We start from the raw sequence: 20669 nt of genomic DNA on the forward strand, positions 1-20669 counted from the left end.
GGGACCATGCTGAATAGCCTGTTTCCTGATGTTGACAAATGGAGGGAAGCGTTTCAAGGATTCCGTGAAATCTGGAACACAGAATCATTGTGTTGACATACTGCAAGTGTGTTCCCCTCTTTCCCAGTGTGTATGTGAAATCTGCAGTGTCAAATGTCCCAAGTATCCCTTGTCAGGAACAAATTGCAATCTCCAGTTCTGGTCTTGAGAACAGAGGGATAGGATACAAAGTAGAGAAATGTACTTGCCATGATCAAGCTTCTTCTAATGGGCCATAATGTGGATATCACAGAAGTGAAAAGCTAAGTGTGTGCAAACATTTCACGTGGTTCTACCTAGTTATTCGTTCATCTTTCATATGCAGTGAAACTTCATGTAACTTAATAATGAAATCCCTGCCTAACTACGAAAGGAATAATGGTGCAATATGGAGTGCATTATGCTCAGTGACGTGTGGGAGGTCTGCCTACAAATTCTGTTAACAAATAACAGAAGAAAACAATTTAACGTTGAAGTTGAAATCTTCAACAATTGAACTAAAATGAGATTAAGTTTCCTTGTAGAGCCGGGTATGTACATACTGTATATGTGTGAGTGTGTGTGTGTTAATTGCCTGCTCCAACCCACAAAGCCCATCAATTATGGGCCTTTCACATTTTAAAAAGGGGCACTTATTATAGGCACTTAGCAATGTTCAGCCAATCAGCTCACTCAAGTGACTAAACATACCGAACCCTGCAATTTTCTTTCCTGAGTGTATCTCGCAATGGCAACCGTTTGGTGGACTTTTGCAGACGTGATCTCTGAAACTGAGGTAACGCTGAGGCAAACAGCAACCAAGGAAGCCAGCCGTAGGGCATACCTCATGGTGGATACCAGCCAGGTCTATCTGCAGTTACAAATTTTCAAGAAGCAGAGAGGGTTGGTGGTAGAAAGGCCAGATGAGATACTGCAGGATTAATTTCTAATGCCATGTTCCTTTTCCCTAGCGGCAAAGAGATATGTTTTATTTGAGGGTGAGAGGGAAAGAATGATAAATCATTTATTTGAATGAAAACTGGTGCGCATTACAAAGGCTAAGCCTTCCCACTAATGATCTCAGTAATATCAATTTTACATAACACTGAAGTACTGCCAGTAATATTTCTCAGGATAGTCACAAGCGTTTTCCCTAGTAATGTGCTACATAGATATTGGTTAGCACAGCCTTTGTCAAGCTGGTGCCCTCCAGATGTTTTGAATCAGAATTCCCATAGCCTGCGCTGGCTGGAACTTATGGGAATTGTAGTCCAAACATCTGGAGGGCACCAGTTAGTTAAAGGCTAGGTTAGTAGAAGGGAAAATGCTAAAGGCTTGGAACCCAACTTACCTTCCATAAACAGAACAGGATTCATGTTTACAGAACATGGCTTACCAACTTTTCCCTGCTCCCTGGTGTGGCGTTCGTATGGAGCCCCTGGTCGTCTCACGGACTACTGACCCGTACACCACTAATCCGCTGCCACCAACCAGGTCCTGGAAAAATCACTTCAGTCTCAGTCAGCTTTTCAATTCATAAAGAAGAGTGTATTTTATTTCAGACATGAAACAAAACTTTTACAGCATACCAAACGGTATTCCTCTTTACTTTCTTAGTCTTATGTTCCTCTCTCTATCTCTGCTACCACCCCCACACTCAAGAACCAACTGCCCTAACTGTCTCTCTATTACCAACTGCCTTTCCCAACCAGCCAACCCATGAAATCCAACCAACTACCCACCCACAACTCCCAACGAACTCTCTCCAGACTCCTCCCAGAACTAGTTTTATAGACCCACTGACTCCACCCCCGGGTCCTGTCTGTGCAATCTATTTAACTACTTCCCCTCCAGCACTCTCCCATATATGGTAATGTCACACCTGGTGCTCCCAAAATATTGCTTCAGAGGTTGTGAAACTTTTGGAAATAGCTCCCCTCTTATACAAACCAAGGAACAACTTAGGATCTAAGCCATAGTATCTCTCTTCAACATCCTTAATGCATGAGAAGTAAATATGTGAGAGGACCACATATGGGATGAGTATATTAGTTACGCAATTTACATAATTAATTGCATGTATTGGGAAAAGTTACATATTTTCACAACAGCGGACAGAAAGATGAAAGATGTTTTGGGTAGAAAATGAACTGCAGCAGAATGGAAACAGTGCTGTATTTGACAAATGTAGGGTGGAAAAGAAAATGATGCCTTTTTACATCCCTAGGCATAGACCATGTAGTGCACTCCAAAAGTTACTGTACAACTCCCAGCATCCTTGAACACTGGCGCTGCTGGCTGAAGGTGATGGGGCTTGGTGGGCTTATCATAACTATTATGTCCAGCATACCTTTCTACTTCTGAGCTTTCCAGAGGCTATAATAAATAAATGGTGCTGTGATTTCATAGTGTTGGTGATTGCAGTGATACAGTGCCCAGTCCTAGCAAGCTCTCTTTTGCTGATGACTGATGGATATGCCCTTTATGCAACTAAGGCTTCTATTTCATTTTGGTGATAGCATAAAAAGAGCAGTATTTTTTTTTTTTTTGCTGCTTTAGTTGCATGTAAATAATTTGTGTAGCTCTTTAAATGGTCAAAATTGGAAAATAGCCCAAATAATAAAACCAGATTACAGCAACATAAAATGTTTGATTGATCATGAAAGTTGTATGAAGCCACTAACAGTTGGGTTGCCATGCTGTTTGCAGATACACTATACCAACCCCCCATTTGTTTATTTGGATAGTCAACCCAGGATCAGTTCTAGCTATTATTAAAATTGTAAAGAACCTTAGCTATTACACATTGTGTCTAGCTTTTATTCTTTAAAAAGATTAAAGATTAGTAACCGAAAAGCTTGGCACTGAAAATGTTGTAAATTATATTGAAAGCTCACACAATATTCTGTTTTTCTTTGCAGGCTGTTACGCCACTAAGGCAGCAATCCTATGGCCCCCGATAGCATCCCAGGGGCCAAAGGATGTTTCAGATCTCCCTTTTCAAGGGTAGAAAGAAATTCAATCTTGTAGAGAGTGATCCAGCCTTGTGAGCTGTCCTCATATCACTGCAGAAACCAATTTGCCCCTTGCCTCACTGTTACAAGAACTCTAATGTCAGCAGATGGGAAAAGGCTGTGCAAGAGGGGCAGATTGGGGGCATACTGGAGGTGGATCAGGGTAAGAGCTGGACCCAAATATCCATAGCCATCCCACTATCCTGACAGGCTCCCAAAGCAGGTGGAATATGGAAGCCCTGGAGGTTTTGTATCTATTTGTTTTCCCATTGTTTCTAATACAGTGGCACCTCAGGTTAAGTACTTGATTTGTTCCAGAGGTCTGTTCTTAACCTGAAACTGTTCTTAACCTGAAGCACCACTTTAGCTAATGGGGCCTCCTGCTGCCATCGCACCACCGTAGCATGATTTCTGTTCTTATCCTGAAGCAAAGTTCTTAACCTGAAGCACTATTTCTGGGTTAGCGGAGTGTGTAACCTGAAGCGTATGTAACCCGAGGTACCACTGTAGACCTTTTTATTAAAAAAACCTCCAGAAAATAAAAAGGTAAAATAACACTCCACTTACCCTTCTACCCTGACTTCATGCCCAACAGAGCTCTGGACATAGCAGAGGACTTACTTCAGAGGAAACATGCATGGAATTGTGCTATAATGTAAATTCACATGTGAAGGTGTCACTGGGAAGACCAGCCTTTTTCTTTTCATTCACCTGCCTACATAGCGTACAATACTTTTGTTCTAATCAAAGCACAGTCTCCACTCCCAGCCAAAATTCATAATCTTTTATTGCATGTTAAATATTCCAATTTACATATTTAATGTTAGGAATGTAATTTATGCTCAGTACAATATCGTTGTTGATCATCCATTCATCTTATGTTATACTCTACCTGCTTCCTTCAGTGCTGTTGAACTGGCCGTATACTTCATGCTTGCGATACTTGAGGTAAATCTTTAATTGTCCTTTTAGGCATGAATGATGGAGCTCTTATACTTATAAATAGCTAACCCTCCCCCCCCCCACTGCCCCAACAAATCCTGAAGGGCATTTCTAAGGGCACGTGTGTGCCTGATCATAACAGCATTGGCATACTGATCCTGTGCTACAATCCATTTCCCATCAATAACTCACCTTGAATAGTTCTACTCTACTTCTTCGTATTTGCATAGTCGTTACTATCCCAACCTTCATGCAGTTAGCTGTGATAAATGGCTTTCTTGCTAGCCATTGCCTTGCTGATTTATTTTTTATTTAGTAAATGTACACCAGACCTCACTGGGTTTGTTTGAGGAGGCTTACAAGGAATAGAGAAAAACATCATATTATCTATCTATCTATCTATCTATCTATCTATCTATCTATCTATCTATCTATCATCTATCTATCTATCTATCTATCAATCATCTATCTATCTATCTATCTATCTATCTATCTATCTAATCTATCATCTATATCTATCTATCATCTATCTATCATCTATCTATCTATCTATCTATCTATCTATCTATCTATCATCTATCTATCTATCTATCTATCATCTATCTATCTATCTATCTATCTATCTATCTATCATCTATCTATCTATCTATCTATCTATCATCTATATCTATCTATCTATCATCTATCTATCATCTATCTATCTATCTATCTATCTATCTATCTATCTATCTATATCTATCATCATCATCATCTATCTAGCTACCTACCAACCTACCTTGTTGTTGCTGTTGCTTAGTTGTTTAGTTGTGTCCGACTCTTCGTGACCCCATGGACCAGAGCACGCCAGGCACTCCTGTCTTCCACTGCCTCCCGCAATTTGGTCAAACTCATGCTGGTAGCTTCGAGAACACTGTCCAACCATCTCGTCCTCTGTCGTCCCCTTTTCCTTGTGCCCTCCATCTTTCCCAACATCAGGGTCTTTCCCAGGGAGTCTTCTCTTCTCAGTATGTGATACCTCATCTCATGATACCTACCTACCTACCTATCCACACACTAATAAATCACATGAACTCAGCAAAGGCTAAAACACAAAAGCAGCAGTAGATTCTTTAAAAGTGTTCAAGTTGGTTAAGAACAATTGTGTTGGATCCAGAGTTATGCTCCGTTTATCTCAATGAGTCCCCCAGTGGCGGATGTGGTAGGGTGCATGTGGGCAGGAGCAGCAAGACAAAGTGGCTCTTCCCATTTCGCCTCAGGAGCCCCTGCCCGTGAAAAAAGATATTCACAGCTGGAATGCCACCCTTGAGAAGGACTTTCCCCCAAATACCACCCTGTCCCCCACCCTCAGCAGATGGGGGGAATCCACAGAAGGGTTCCAGTAGCTGCATGGGCAGCTTCATAAGGAAGCAAGTGGTTGCTGAGTCAGACTGGTCCCAATCCTTATAGGCCAGTCTCCCTGGCCGCTTTACCAACCTGGTGGCCCCCCCCCGCCTTTCTCAGGCATCTTACTGATTTCTTCTGGGGATTTATTTTTTATTTAAATGAGTCAGTTGTAGCCACAGCATGGGGAATGAGGGGACGAATGCCAATGTAAATCCACAATATGTGTAAACTGGAGATGAAAAAAAGAGATGATTGTATGTGTTTAAATACACAGCAAATGAATTTTAATGCTGTGGTTCTGTCGTTATCCTTATATAAATAATACCGATATTTCTTTGAGGGTGGGGGGACAGCGGTCATTTTCTTTTTGGCTTACTCTTCATTGTGCTATACATTGTTCTACAAACTTACTGGCTTCTCCCTGAAAGTGTAATTTGATTTCATATGGCAGAGTGCCATGTAAACTAGAGATGTGCCAATAAGTTCAGGCTCATAAAATATATTACAGAGATACAGCTTTAAATGAACACACTTGTTTCTAAGTAGGCTGAAAAGAAACTGCTAACAATATTTTCCTGACATCATGTGACATAACTGCTCAGCCAAAGGTGAACAAGCTATTCTGGGAAAAATAAGATCATTGAATCAATGAGCTAATTGCTTCTTCCCTTAAACTTACACTGCTGCGTACAATGATGCAGAGATCATTTACAGAGACACTATGCAGCAGCCTCACAATAATCTGACTGCTGATGATTTGCAATTACAAGTTCAACAGCAAATTGTTTTAATTTGAAAAAAGCCACGTATATTTTCCCAGCCACATCACAGTGAGAATTTTGCACCTGTTTCTTCAATATTTCGATGTGCAAATTGGAGCCTTTGAAAATAACAAGTCCATAGAAATTGGGTTATTTCTAGAGCGAGTGAATTATAACTCAGCCTAATTTATCTGAACTCCTTGGATGTCTCCTAAGAGTACAAGATGTGTGCTGCTGGATTGATTGAACCAAAAATCCATCTAATTCAGCATTCTATTTATTTTTCAGTGGTCAGCTGGATGCCTTTGAAAAACAAGCAGGGCATGAAGGGAACAGTTCTCTCTTGCTCTTAGTCCCCAGTACATTGTACTCTAAAGACAGCCACCTTTCAGGAAGGTCCAGGTCTTGGGCCCCTCCTCCTGAATCTGCCTCCACATGCTTTCAATGGAAAGCATAATAAATTTAAGTATATGGAACACAAACTTAATAAATGTATTCTATCAGTGCTTTTTTCTATTAAAAATGTTTAGGGCTACTCTCATTTTCCTACTCATATTGAAATACTGCCCCTCAAACTTAGATTCACAAAATGTTTAGGAGTATGCATCCCCCTGCGTCCCCCCAGAAAAAGCATTGTATTCTGTATGTGGTTAATATAGTGTTTAATGATGATAAATTCATTGATAACCGTGAAGGACAATTCACTAGATAGGCAAACCTACTTCCTTAGAATGCAAACGTAGTTTCTCAACGATGTCAGGAAATTGCAAATCAACATAGTTGCCATAAACATTATTTACCATTACTTAAGTGAAGAGCAGAAATTATCTAATATTTGCATGACTCAAACAAAAAATTCATTTGTTTATAGTAATTTATAGTAATGTGTGGCCACATGTCACACATCAACTTTACCCACTTGTACTAGTTCAAAGAAGTAAGCATGTACATCCAGAGGCAAGGCTGTCGAAACCTAGTGGAAATGTAGCCTTATTGGAGTTCACCGATTGGGTCTGCGTTGCTCCCGGACAGGAGGAAGGAAGTCAAACGACACCGAGGGTTGGTTCAGAGAAAGAGTTCTTTATTTCTGCCCTCTGGAACAGCAGAAAGGCACCTGCGTGGTGTGTCCACAGCAAGTCCAAAGAAATTCATGCAGTGTATATATTCTCCAGGCACCCTCTCCCTCCTTCCCCAGGAATCCAACCACGTCAGCCTATACACGCAGGTTGACATCACATATGTTCCTGCTCCGGTATTCTCCATACCTAGTGAATATGCCCAAACTTTTTACTGCATTGCCTGAAGATTTTAACAGAGTCCTCAGCTACTAATTTTGCCTTCCTTTGCAGAAACACTAGCGCTGAATTGAGACATTCCTGTAACAATAATGAAGCCAGAAGTGATTTAAAATGCAAATAGATTTATTAGGGTTATCATGAAGAAAATCTATGCAAACGGTGGAAGCCAAAGTTAATACTTGCATGTTTCTTCATTTGCTCGGATATTGTCAGTTCATTGGTGTGGCTGGCCTCCCTCAAAGAGCTGTTCAGCCCTGACCATTGGTCATGCTGGCTGGTGCTTATGGGACCAGCAACCTCTGGAGAGCTACAGGCTAGCCATTTCTGCTTTAGTTAATCATCTTGGCCAGCAGCAGTTTTCCTTATAGTTGTCCTACATTTGAAATTGAGACGTCATCTAAGCCAGTGTCCATCCCCACTTCTTGTGGAAGCAATTTCCGTAAATCAATGATTGATTGTGGTGAAAGCGTACATATTTTCATTCATCCTGAACTGGCTGCCAGTCAAGGGTTCCTGTGAGGCATGCCTCTTGAATAACTAGCATTTGAGATGAAATGGTAGTGCTTGGGTTATAAGCAAAAAGGAGCTAAGGCGTGGGCTATTTAATGGCTATTTACTTTCTCCCATGACTTTTCCAGTACATACTAGTTCTGTATTTCTCATTATAAATTTCCTCCAAAATCCAGAAACCAGTGGATAGGCAGCTCTCAGCCCTTTTATTTTTCAATTCACAGTTCTTCCATCTCCCCTTCTACCTCTAGTTTGAATGTTTAAATAAGAAAGTGTTGAGCATTTACCGTATTTTTCGTCCCATAGGACGCTCCGTCCCATAGGACGCACCTACTTTTTTGGGGAGGAAATAAAGGAAAAAAATTTTCCTTTATTTCCCCCCCCAAAACCAGGTCGGGGAACAGTGGGATGGCGGTGCTGCGCCTCCCTGCTGTCCCCCGAGCTTGTGGGGCTGGCCCATGTCTCCCTGGCGCGAGGGGCGCTCTGCTTCAGGGCGCCTCACGCGTCGGGCGGCAGGCTACAGTCCGCAGCATGGGGAACCCTCTGTTTCAGGGCGCCCCACACGCCCCCCGGGTGCGCAAGGCTTCCCAACACCAGCGCGGAGCATGGGGCGTCCTCCGAAGGGTGCCCCGTGCTCCGCGCTGCCAGCTGCCGCCTGCAAGCCTTGCGCTCCCGGGGGGAGATCCCCCGGATGCGCAAGGCTTGCGGACACCTGCGTGGAGCACGGGGCGTCCTCTGGAGGGCGCCCCGTGCTCTGCGCTGCAGGCTGCTGCCCGCAAGCCTTGCGCTCCCGGGGGGAGATCCCCCGGGTGCGCAAGACTTGCCAACACCAGCGCGGAGCACGGGGTGGCCTCTGAAGGGCGCCCCGTGATCCGTGCTGCCGGCTGCTGCCCGCAAGCTTTGCGCTCTTGGGGGGGGAGATCCCCCGGGTGCGCAAGGCTGGCCAACACCAGCACGGAGCACGGGGTGGCCTCCGAAGGGCGCCCCGTGATCCGTGCTGCCGGCTGCTGCCCGCAAGCCTTGCGCTCCCGGGGGGAGATCCCCCGGGTGCGCAAGACTTGCCAACACCAGCGCGGAGCACGGGGTGGCCTCCGAAGGGCGCCCCGTGATCCGTGCTGCTGGCTGCCGCCCGCAAGCCTTGCGCTCTCGGGGGGAGATCCCCCGGGTGCGCAAGGCTGGCCAACACCAGCGCAGAGCATGGGGCGTCCTCCAAAGGGCGCCCCGTGCTCCGTGCTGCCGGCTGCCGCCCGCAAGCCTTACGCTCACGGGGGGGGGATCCCCCGGGTGCGCAAGGCTTGCCGAAACCAGCGCGGAGCACGGGGCGGCCTCCGAAGGGTGCCCCGTGCTCCGCGCTGCCGCCCGCAAGCCTTCGGCTCCTGGGGGAGATCCCCGGGTGCGCAAGGCTTGCGGACACCTGCGTGGAGCACAGGGCGTCCTCTGGAGGGCGCCCCGTGCTCTGCGCTGCAGGCTGCCGCCCGCAAACCTTGCGCGCCCGGGGGAACTCCCTCCGGGCGTGCAAGGCTTGCAGATAGCTTCCTGGAGCCTGGAGAGCGAGAGACGTCGGTGCGCACCGACGCCTCTCGCTCTCCAGGCTTCAGCGAAAGCCTGCATTCGCCCCATAGGACGCACACACGTTTCCCCTTCATTTTTGGAGGGGAAAAAGTGCGTCTTATAGGGCGAAAAATACGGTACATGCTAGATTAAAATTGATTGATTCAAATTAGGCACATTGAGAAGGGGATTGTAAGAAAAACACTGGGGCCGTATTTGAATAGTAGAGTGCTTGGTATCTGGTGGGCAATCTCATTCTTTATTTCCACATTGGGGCTCCAGATCAAATCAGCTGTCAGGAGAGCTATGGCTTGGCCAGGATACAGGCCCCTACTCAATGTGCCTTATTTGAATTAATCAATTTTAATCTAGCATATAAATTCTCAAAATTTTCTTATTTAAACATTCATCAATTTTTGTATAATCTCAGTACCCAAAATTATGTTATCAACATCAGGGCCGGATTTGGGTTTGATGAGGCCCTAAGCTACTGAAGGTAATGGGGCCCTTTATATGTCCAGCTGTCCTTTGTCAGCAACAAATTATCACTGTTTTTTTGTGTTGAATATATGCTATATGGTAATTATGGCCCTAATAGGTATCTAAAGCCATTTGTGCATAACAAAATATGTATTTTATAAAAGTAATTGTTGAACTCAAATACAATTAAGAAAAAGTATATTAAAAATGAGCAAACCATTTTAGGGAGCAGGCTAGCAGGCCATTACTTACATCATAGGAGCCTACACAGCACAAAACACTGTTGCTGTCTGTAGGTTTTATTTTATTAGTTTTTTATTTTCTATTTTGGAAATGTACATCCAATTTTTTCCCCTTTTAATTTTTTTGCTGCCCCCAAGAGAGTGGGGCCCTAAAACTATAGTATGTTTAGCTTATATGTAAATCTGACACTCATCAACATATACAAGCAGAAAGGTTATTTTCCCATTTTGTTGTTTTTCCCATGAGACATTGGTTGAATTGGACCACATATATCAGTATGAATAAGTTGCAAAGACTCTGGGGAACTTTTCCGGCTTTGCTTGGGGATAGAAGGTCTTGTTCCTTTCCTCAACGAACAACTTTAACATATTTCACTATTCAGGTCAACTTTACAAGGTTTAATTTCCATTCCTCTCACCACACCTTTCTTTGGCAGATCTGCCTTAATCCCAAAGTCTCCATGTCTAAACCTTTTTTGCCATAGGTTGTTGTGGGGTATGAAGTTATCCGACCCACAAGCTGTCTGAAGGCAATCTTGTATAGGGAAGGGTTGTTTTTTTTAAAAAAAAAGTTCAATGTTTTATTATGTTTTTATATATGTTGGAATCTGCCCAGAGTGCTGGGGCAACCCAATAAGATGTGTGGGTATAAATAGTAAACTTATCGGTGTGGAACGGGCCTTCCCTATTTTCATTGGAGAAATGTTGGAGGGTATGGTACAGCTGTGGTGCCACGAGTCCCACGGGTGGTGGGGCAGAGCAGGGTGGCACTTCCTGTTTTCCCTCAAGTGGCGAAATAGGACATACCACCCCTGACCTCAGTATTTCAGAATTTACAGCTGTTAGTTTTGAGGGAAGGCAGGCAAGGATCCACAGCCCAGGTGGGGCTCTTCAGGGAGGAGGTGTGTAATTCCTCAGCTTGAATAGGCTCAGGTGAGGGTCAGATACTTTGTCAAGCCCAGAAGGTATAACAGAAAAGCCATCCTGGCCAGGCCTGCATCCTAAACTTTCTTATTTAAACATTCAACAATTTTTGTACAACCTAGTGTGACACTTGCTTTCACGACTTCCATAAACCCAGCATCTGCACTCCTCCCCCCTTCTCCTTAGCCTCAAATTCCTTTTTTCTTACCTCCGCACATTCCTCCCAGCCCCTCGCTTTTTCCATTTACCCAGCAAGCTTTAAGAAATATATACAGCGTTCGTGTATAAGTAGCATATGGTTTATAGATTAAATTTATGTGAGATCATATATTGACAGAGTTGTTCTCTTTAATTACAGTCTACACACATGCCACATGTAGTATATAAAAAACATATGGTTTGAGTGTTTTTATATATGAAACGCCCATATTTTTCCAAGTGGACAGATTTCAGTGTTGCTCTGCAATTACTCTCTCAAGGCTTTGAGATCATGATCAATATTCTTCCCACCCCCTTCAAAACACAGGCTTAGATTTTATGCATTCTGCAGCCAATTCCCAGGTTACCCCTTCAGCTTCCTGCGTCTCAGTTTTGGGATTGCTCTTACTCTTTTAAAACTTTATTACATTAAGATTTCATTTTTAAGAGGTTCCAGGAATCTGTTCCCCTGATCATTTCTTTGGTTTTTATGTATTTATCTTGCTGTCTTGACAAATGTAAAATTCCTAACGTTGCCAATGAAAGTTGTGCACTTTGGCTGGGATCCAGAAAAGAATGAGGTCAGCAGAAGGCTGCTTGCCCTTTGATGGGTTGGGGTTCACACTCAACAATCAGGAGCCGAGAGCCAATGTTTCTCCAAGCCTCTGTCAATGTAATGTGAGGTGGAGGGTGGGGAAGGAAGGGAAAATCCAAGGCCTTCATTTTAAGGCTGAGCCAAAATTTATCTGAGAAGAATCTTCTGACACATTTGTTGAAAAACTTCAGTCCTCCCTCTGGGGAATATTTGGTGAAAAGGCTCTCCCATTTTTCTCAGTCCATGAATTTTGAGTGCAACTATGCGTCCAGTTTTTAATATTGTTTAATATTATTGTAATATAATTGAATGGCGTAATGGGCTTGGCCCCATGCTTCTTGTGGTTCTCTTCTCTTAGTCCATTGATTTCATCACCAGCAACTGAGAATATAGTTCAATTAACATAAAGTGAGCCAAAGTTTATCAGGAGAGAAATTCCTGAGAAAAACAAGTCTCTCACCTCCAAATCCCTGGCATATTTGGCAAACTCCACACCCCCCCCATCTCACTTTCACCGCTTGCAGTAAAAACATAAACTACATTCAGATAGCGCTTTATACCATATTCCTGTTTTCTTATCTGATAATTTCCATATCTTATGCAACCTTTCACACAATGTGCAAACCATTTCGGGAAAACTAGTGGAATCTGGGTGAAGTTCCATGCTGGGTTTTTTTGTTACTCCATAAGAAATCTGTTTGCAGCCCCATTAATCCTGGAAAATTGCTGCATTGTAATTTCATGTGGCGAAATTTGGGGTGGTATTCTGGCATGCAGTTCTTTCCCGACATTTAAAATTTAGTGTGGCATGGTGGCAGCCACTGTTCTATAACACAATGGGTAATGCAGTATGAAAGTTAGAATGTTAGAATTATGCACCATAATTTTTCAGGAAAATGTGCATTTAGTTTGAGTGACAAAGGATGCAAACACAAGAATAGAAGGGGGTGTTCTTGGTGGTTGCACCAAAACTTTGGAATGCCCTTCACTTGGGGACCTACTTCCCTCTTTCATATATAAATGTAAAACAGTTTTCATCAAACAGTTCTGATAGATATGCAAGAGAATTTTGGGGATTGGGAGCTGTGGCTAAGGAGAGAGGTAAGCTAATTTCCACTAACCAGCCAGTTCTTGGGCTACATTCCTTTACTCTTGATCCATTTTGCATAAACCTGTATATAAAGGCATTGGAATTCTATATTTGATGGCAGTCAAAATACTTCAGCAGTTCCCTCCTCAAGTGCCAATAGCCTGAGATCAGCAACTGAAGAAAGAGAAGAGGCATCTGAAATAGCACAATTGACGGGGCATGAGCAGCTAATATCTTGCAGCCTTGCCCTTTGTTGATCATTGAATGAGCACACTAGGATTTTTGGCAATTCAGCCTGAAGTATTTAATTGTCAGATACTCTAAAATGTTAAGTGGTGAAAACCCCGTGTTCCAGAGCAAGACAGTCTACGGGACCTTTTTACATCTTTCCATAGCTGTGTAGAGCTATGGAAACAACCTTTTAGAAGCAACCATGTGGTTAGGAGCTTCCAGCTATGGAACCAGACCCCTTCTGAGAAGAGTGTCTCAATCTGGTGAGAAAGAACCATGTGATTGAGGGCATTCACTTATCTTTTATAGTGGCATAGTTCCTTTTTGATCTGACACAGACCCTCCAAGTGTCCCTATTTCCCTGATTTAGAGATGATGTCCCGGATTATGGTTTGATCCCAGCATGTCCCACTATTTCTTAGGATTTCCCTATTTTCATTGGAGAAATGTTGGAGGGTATGGGTATCTGACCCCCGAGTCATTGCTTGCAGGTTTCTCACAGGTTGGTTACACTGGGACCAGAATATGGATGATGAGCCATTGGCCTGATCCTGCAGGCTCTTTTTTATTTTCTGTGTTCTCCTGCTATGATCTGAGAGTGTGGTTTTGAGAGTGGTGGGATGGCCCAAACTGAGAAAAGTTCAGCATTTGTAGTCACACTCATTATACACTCTTGGGTTCCTCCAGTCAGTCAGTAACTGTCAGTTATTAGCATGTGCACAGCAATAGACCTTCCATAGGGGTGTGTGTGTGTGTGTGTGTGTGTGTGTGTGTGTATGTGTGTGTGTATCTCCCCCACAGAGAAAGAGGGATGGTGCTCTAACATATTTGTCACAAATGAAAATATTGAGGATCCATTACAGATCTTCTGCGAATGACAGATATTTTTTTTTTGTGGTAGAAGGGGGCTTTTTTTTAGTACATTATTCTGGACTAGCAGCTCAATAATGAGAATATTGTGTGGAAGCATGCCAAAAAATCTGAAAAAAGCAACCAGGCTAGTAGAAGAGGTAGGTGCAGAAAGTCCATGACTCTTTTGTTTATTGTTCTTTTAACTTCCATGCAATGGAGGTAACACTTAAAAGCTTCTTTGGACAAAAATCAAGGCATATTGTTCGGTACTGCACAGTTAGCATAGCTGATCCCTCCAGAGAACAGAATATTAACTCTGGATTGCATTTTCAGATACACATCCAATATATATCTCAAACAGTTAAAACATAAAGTGATGCAGTGCTATGTTGTGAATTGAATATTAGTGGCAATCAATATTGTCTATATTAGGGAAGGGAATTCAATTTGACACTGCTGCTTACTAAGTTCTGCTTATGATATATTATTATGCATCATGTATTACTGTGCATTGCTGTCTGTTATGAAATGTATTTATATAACTGTTAATTTGTTTTGTTTTATGGATATCCTGTGATAAATGTACTTTATACTGCTTATTGTGTCACCATGCTGTGTCCTGTTGATGAAACGCCATTTATACATTTCTTCTTCTTCTTCTTTTTAAATTGTACCCAGTTACTGAATTTTAATATTATAAGTTTGGGGCAAGTTGTGTAATTTGTATAACTAGATATCTATTCTATTATTGGATCAATTATCCATGTGATTGTATTTGGAATTTTTGACTTTAAAATAGTCATTCATGAATATGCACATTTTTCAACTCAGAAGAGACAGTGGCCACAGTGCATACTTAGCTACAGTTCTGGAAGGCCTTCTGAGCAGTTCAGCTAAGTCAGAAAGCTCTATATTTTCCTGCATATTAAAATATATAAATGTGTTTTGAATGTATGCTGCAAAGTTCTTTTTGTGTGGAGTCTATTTTAGGTTTCCAAGTACAGATTCACCATACAATCAAAATGAACTTTCTAAAAACATTGAAGAATGCTGGATTCCTGTTTTTTTGTGTCAAAATTCCTATTCATCTCAATACAGTAAGCCAGATCTAAGAAGGAGATCAGGCATAGTAATAAGAGGAAATCTTCTTAGGCACTCTAAAAAGAGCTACTAGGAGAGATTTCACATTCCATGCTTGAATGTTGCCAGAATGTAATGGCTACTAATGTCTCCTTTTATATACAGATAATGGTTCATAGATATAATGGCATAATCCTACAAAGAAAATTGGATTCCGTAAACGGTAACTGGCCAAAATGTAATGGCTGATAATTGCTCCTTTTGTACAGTCAATATTTTCTAAAGCCTAGATGCCGCAAAATACCCATGCCCCCCACTCCCTATTGGCAAGAGTGGGGAGTTTCTGAGGAATGACACTTTTGTTTTGCATTGAGAATTAAAAAATTGGAAAATCTCAATTAGCAGCAAGGATCCTGATTGCAAAACATTGGAAGACACAAGATTTACCCACACTGGAGGAATGGCACATGCAGTTGATGGACTACATGGAACTGGCCGAAATGACTGGCAGAATCCGAGACTTGGGAGAAGAAACAATTGAGGAGGACTGGAAAAAATTTAAAGACTATTTGGAAAAATATTATAAGTTGTATGAATGTTAAAAAATGCACCTTTTAGGAAATTCTAGCTTCAGTAATGTTAAATTAAAGAAATGGAAATTAAGGTACAAGAAGTCAGAGATAGAATAATGAAACAACTTTATTGTGTTAAAATGAAAACGTACATGATTTGGGTCATAATATATTTGAAATTGGGTAACATGATAAAATGGAAGATACAATAAGTATTGAAACAAGTTAACAAATTGCAGATGTTATGTATCACAGAGAATGCAGGGTTGGGAGGACGCGGGGAAGTCCAGTAGATTTGGAAAAAAGAACAAGAAAATTTGTAACTTTCTTTTTCTACTTTTACAATATGCTCTTTATTCTTTTTTCTGTATTTCATAAAACTAATAAAAAATATTATTAAAAAAAAAAAGAGAATTAAAAAATTATGTGGGCTATCAGCCAAAATAAAATGATTGGCAGATGGCTCTATCCAGCTGATAAAATGAGTGCCACATAGCCAGGAAAAGGGCCAGGGGCTAGAGAATGAAGCAAGCCAGGTGAAAATGGCAGGGGAAGGAAGGAGCATCCAAGCAATCATTATTGCTAGATCTGTCCAGATTTGACCCATTTCCTATTATTAATTAATTATTTCTGCTTATAGCCTTTGCTTCAACCAAATGATCCCAGGGCAGTTAGAAAAACGTCACAATGAAAGCATGTGCAATTTACATTAACCTTAAAACAAAACCATAAGATTGACCAATGATAATGTTGGCATGACAGTCGCAACGAAGTGCGGCAATGCACAGCAGTGTGGGAGGAAGGAGAGCAGTCACTCAACCAATCCCCTGGGGAAAGATCTGCGTCTTGAAAGCAGACAAAGATGGTGCAAGATGTATGTTGGAAGATATATTCCTGCAACCTGGCTGCCACAACAGAAAAGGTGATCTCACACACCGCTACCCCTCTAACCAAAGAGGAAAGTGGGGCTGCCAAAAGGCTTCCCCTGAAGATCTTAACATGGGATGATGTGGCATGCCTTCAGATATTTGGGCCAAGTCATTTAGGGCTTTAAATGTCAGTATCATGAAGAATCCCACCAGCACTGCTAGATTGAAGTGTCTCCAAAATTGGTGCTTACCTCCCTCCAAAAACAGTGAATTTCCCCATTTAGTGGCTTGCATTGACCCTGCCCACCCCAACATGGCGTAGATAATAAGTTTCAAGGATCCTTGCCCTAGTGCTAGCAGAGGCAGGCTTGTTTATGTAGATGTCTGCTTGGATGCGGAACCATGCAAGCAAACAGATTCTGCGTGTATAATTTCTCTACAAAAGCTAGGTATCTGTTCAGAGCATTGCTAGAAAGCTAATCATTAGGGCCAGCCCACCCCGGGGAAGGCCGAGGAATCCCATGTACTTTGCATGTACTTCACTGCCTGCTACTTTTGAGGTTGCACAAAAAGATGTCAAAAGGGTTCTGATGGGTCTCTGGCCCATGAACAAGAGCTTTGACATATCTGTCCTGAGCCTGCTGATGGCAGTCTGTTGAGAAGTCTGCTATCAGCAGTATTATGGCTGAAAAAGGAACAAGTGGTCTCCTCTGTGGCAGCACCTGCTGTGTGACATGAATGTGCTGATAGAGGCAGACACCAAAAACAGTTTGGATTCATCTCTGATTTGTATGTCACTTCCCCCCTGGCACCACCAAAATGCTCCCATTCTTTGTTGTAATGTGACATCTTCATAAGGTGGTGGCTGATACATCCACCTAGCTCCTAGTTTATCAGAATGTGACCCTGTGGTTTTGAGAATCAGTCTCGCCAATTGTTTTCGTCAGTACAGTAAACTGCGGCTGAAACATGTCAAAGCCTGATGGGAGCTTAACTTTCAAACCTAAATTAACATTAGTTGACTGAACAGTATGGGGCATATTTGACTCTCATTCAAATCAAAATGTAAAATGGCTCTAGGCTGCAATTCACGATCCTAGACCGTTGAACCAGGTTAATATGCAAATGAGAGCTAAAAGGTATTGAGACTGACAGCCAAGTGACATGAATATTTCTCAACTGTTTTTATTTCTCCTACATTGGTCATTGGGTCATGATTGAGAAAATCGTAAGAGATGAGGAAGATCCTGAAAGCCACTTAGTTCAACCTCATGCCTGAGTGAGGGAGCTGGAGCATCAACAGATGGTGGTCTCTGGCCTGAAGACTCCCAGTGAGAAAAAGCCCACAGCCTATATAAATAACTGGTTCCATTGTCCAACTGCTCTTACCATCAATAGTTCTTACCTAATGTTTATCTGCTCTTCTGTAACATAAGTCTCTTAGTTCTGTTTCTGATGTGTGACACTTTCCATTAAGTAGCCTCATTGCATACATTCAGATGACCAGGTTGGACTGTATGTCTTCATCATGCCATGCCCCGCAACATTTCTCCAATGAAAATAGAGACATCCTATTTAATAATAATAAAAGGGACGTGGGTGGTGTTGTGGGTTAAACCACAGAGCCTATGGCTTGCCGATCTGAAGGTCGGCGGTTTGAATCCCCGCAATGGGGTGAGCTCCTGTTGCTCGGCCCCTGCTCCTGCCAACCTAGCAGTTTGAAAGCACGCAGTGCAAGTAGATAAATAGGTACTGCTCCAACGGCATTTCCGTGTGCTGCTCTGGTTTGCCATGCTGGCCACATGACCTGGAAGCTGTACACCGGCTCCCTCGGCCAGTAAAGCGAGATCAGCACCCCGACCCCAGAGTCGGTCACGACTGGACCTAACGGTCAGGGGTCCCTTTACCTTTACCTTTATTTAATAATAATATTTATTATTATTATTATTATTATTATTATTATTATTATTATTATTATACCCCACCCATCTGACTGGGTTGCCCCAGCTACTCGGGGCAGCTTCAAACATATAACAACATAATAAAACATTAAACATTAAAAAGCTTCCATAGACAGGGCTGCCTTCAGATGGCTCGGTGGTTGGATAACTCCATACCTTCCAACATTTCTCCGATGAAAATAGGGACGTGTTAAGGAAAAGTGGGGTATTCTAGGATCAAATCAGAGACTGGGATGGTTTCTGTAAATCTGGAGCTGTCCCTGGAAAAAGGAAACTTGGAGGGTCTGTCATGCTATGGTGTGTTATTGTCATATTAGCTGAATTAAGCATGAATACCTTATTTTCACATAGTTGTGATTATGAAACTAGCCCGAGGTGACTTTGATAAATCAAACTGTAGGGCCTAAGTAGTCATCTGGATAGCTAATTTGCTGTGGTTGCCTAGGCCTCCTGTGGAATGTATGTTAGATGTCTGATAGTCAGGGAACCTAACAGTGTGAGAGGCAGATAAAATAACCAGGACAGCAAGTTAGTTGTGGAAGATGGCATGGAACAGGTGGAGACCATAAAAAACCCTGTAATGGCTTTGCTCTCTTTTGTTTCTCTTCTTGCCCTTGATGTCCTTCACAGATAACCCCTAATTGTTCTTCCTGATCAAGCATTGTATTGGGAGCACTGAAAACCAGCTTCAGGAATTTGTGGTATTAAGGGCTGGGAGGAAAGTTTGTTAGCTGCATAACATGCTTGCTTTTGCCCGATCATAATATGTGCTTGAAAGAAAATGGAATTCAAATAAATAATTAGTGAAACTAACAGAAACCAATGCAGAATACAGTGCTGGCCTTTGCCCCTTTTTTGCTGCTTTGGTTTAAAGAGACCCTGCTTGGAGGAGTGGGGGAGATCCAATTCAATGACTTTCTTCTTACTCTCTCCTGCTGTGCTGTGACCATGATTCAGTCCAATTCATCTCCCATCCACAAAGCGACTTTTAACACCTCAGTGCTAAGTAGTATCATCTCTCTCGGTGCATTCAGCCAGCAAAGGACCCTCCCTCCCTCTTTCCCTCAAATAGGAACAAATGCTGAGCTGACAGTGTGGGAGGGACAGTGCTCTGGTTACCCAGGGTAATTCTTCTCCATGAGATTTTCCAAACAGCCATAATGATAACAGAGGACATTGTTTTTTAGGCTCAATAGATACTTCTCTTGCACAGGACAGCCTGCCATTTTAAAAGCCTAGTAGAGGGGTCAGGAGGAGGAGGAGGAGGAGGAGGAGGAGAAACCAAGCCACTTGGAGTAATATAACCAAAGAACCCTATTGCAATATCATGAATCAAACTGATGTTTTATTAAACATTAGCACATCTTCCTTACAGGTTCTGCCTGAAATATGTAGCCAAATAATACAGTTACCATCTCACTTACTTTAAGGCATCCTTCTCCAACCCTGCAGTTGTTTTGAACTTCAATGCCCATCTGCTCTGGTCAGCACTGATAATGATCGGGGATAATGGGAGCTATAGTCTAGAAGAGCATCCATAGGATATCAAGTTGGGCAATGCTGATCTAAGGATTGGTTCAGATATTAATCTAATTTCTATCAATCTACACCAGGATTTGGGTATCTGGGACCCTCCAGATGTTGTGGGACTCTAGCTTGCATCATTCCAGATAACTGAAATCTGGACATATGTTCCCTATCCCTAGTCTATATGCAGATAAATATGGAAGCATTCTGAGAAAACAAAAATGGTGTCTATCAGAAGAAGGGAGACTGCAGGAATGCTGGTAAGTTTTTCTCCTCCCCCCAAAACCATAAGTTGCCTGATGGGGGAAAAAGAGTGCTGGCAATTCCACCACTCAAAACTTGATAAATATTATTCTAGAACAGGTGTGGGAAACCTGTGGGCCTTTAGAAGTTGCTGAACTACAATTCCCATCATCCTCAGCCATGGGTCATGCTTGCTGGGGCTGATGGGAATTGTAGTTCAGCAACATTGGAGGACCGCGGGTTCCCCTCCTCTTTTCCAGAGCCTTACACTGAAGCCTTCTTGTCATGTTTCTGAAATGTCTGCTTAGGAACAAATAAGGCTTTGCAC

General features: G+C 42.5%; 1 long non-coding RNA gene across 1 annotated transcript; it reads right to left on the bottom strand.

Annotated features, from left to right (window-relative positions):
• Nucleotides 1-1369: 1369 nt before the first annotated feature.
• On the bottom strand, nt 1370-19579 carry LOC310841154. The gene is made up of 3 exons (XR_014562391.1): nt 19498-19579; nt 1901-2014; nt 1370-1431 (listed from the first exon to the last, which is right to left on the bottom strand). It is a non-coding gene; the product is annotated as an uncharacterized lncRNA (long non-coding RNA).
• Nucleotides 19580-20669: the final 1090 nt, after the last annotated feature.

The sequence above is a fragment of the Podarcis gaigeae genome (assembly GCF_964106915.1).
Source record: "Podarcis gaigeae genome assembly, chromosome: 3".
Taxonomy (NCBI): domain Eukaryota; kingdom Metazoa; phylum Chordata; class Lepidosauria; order Squamata; family Lacertidae; genus Podarcis; species Podarcis gaigeae.